Below are 1,327 nucleotides of genomic sequence, written 5' to 3'. Positions count from 1 at the left end.
CCGGCTAATTTTATATTTTTAGTAGAGATGGGGTTTCTCCATGTTGGTCAGGCTGGTCTCAAACTCCCGACCTCAGGTAATCCACCCGCCTTGGCCTCCCAAAGTGCTGGGATTACAGGCGTGAGCCACCACACCTGGCCTTTTTTTTTTTTTAACCTTTGCCTAGATGTCAGAGGATGTATAAGAACGCCTGGGTGCTTAGGCAGAAGTTTGCTGCAGGGGCAGGGCCCTCATGGAGAACCTCTGCTGGGGTAGTGCTAAAGAGAAATGTGGGGTCAGAGCCCCCACACAGAGTCCCTACTGGGGGCACCACCTAGTGGAGCTGTGAGAAGAGAGCCACCATCCTTCAGACCCCAGAATGGTAGATCCACTAACGGCTTGCACCGTGCACCTGGGAAAGCCGCAGACAATGCCAGCCCGTGAAAGCAGCCAGGAAAGGGGCTATACCTGCAAAGCCACAGGGGCGGAGCTGTCCAAGGCCGTGGGAGCCCACCTCTTGCATCAGTGTGACCTGGATAGGAGACATGGAGTCAAAGGAGATCATTTTGGAATTTTAAGATTTGCCTGCCAGTCGCGAGCGAATGAGCAAGAGGGTGTTCGACTGCTAGAGCCGAGCGAAGCGATGCCTAAATCAAAGGAACTTGTTTCTTCAAGCTCTTCTGGCAATGATTCTGACAGTGAAGTTGACAAAAAGTTAAAGAGGAAAAAGCAAGTTGCTCCAGAAAAACCTGTAAAAAAGCAAAAGACAGGTGAAACTTCGAGAGCTCTGTCATCTTCTAAACAGAGTAGCAGCAGCAGAGATGATAACATGTTTCAGATTGGGAAAATGAGGTACGTTAGCGTTCCAGATTTTAAAGGCAAAGTGCTAATTGATACTAGAGAATACTGGATGGATCCTGAAGGTGAAATGAAACCAGGGAGAAAAGGTATTTCTTTAAATCCAGAACAATGGAGCCAGCTGAAGGAACAGATTTCTGACATTGATGATGCAGTAAGAAAACTGTAAAATTCGAGCCCTATAAATAAAACCTGTACTGTTCTTAAAAAAAAAAAAAAAAAGATTTGCCTGCCCTGCTGGATTTCAGTCTTGCATGGGCCTGTAGCGCCTCTGTTTTGGCTAATTTATTCCATTCAGAATGGCTATACTTACCCAATTCATGTACCCCCATTGTATCTAGGAAGTAACTAACTTGCTTTTGATTTTACAGCCTCATAGGTGGAAGGGACTTGCCTTGTGTCAGATGAGATTTTGTACTGTGGACTTTTGAGTTAATGCTGAAATAAGACTTTAGGGATGGCTGGGTGCGGTGGCTCAAGTCTGTAATCC

The 1,327-nt window shown here is 46.3% G+C and overlaps 1 pseudogene across 1 annotated transcript; it reads left to right on the top strand.

Moving 5' to 3' along the window:
- Positions 1 to 570: 570 nt before the first annotated feature.
- On the top strand, positions 571 to 1,041 carry LOC105552199 (annotated as a pseudogene). Its single transcript, XR_001007960.1, has one exon. The product of XR_001007960.1 is annotated as an activated RNA polymerase II transcriptional coactivator p15 pseudogene (transcript).
- The last annotated feature ends 286 nt before the right edge of the window (positions 1,042 to 1,327 follow it).

This window comes from Mandrillus leucophaeus, unplaced genomic scaffold, assembly GCF_000951045.1.
Source record: "Mandrillus leucophaeus isolate KB7577 unplaced genomic scaffold, Mleu.le_1.0 Scaffold547, whole genome shotgun sequence".
Taxonomy (NCBI): Eukaryota; Metazoa; Chordata; class Mammalia; order Primates; family Cercopithecidae; genus Mandrillus; species Mandrillus leucophaeus.
Note: the sequence above shows the minus strand (reverse complement) of the source record. Positions and strands in the feature narration are given on the sequence as shown.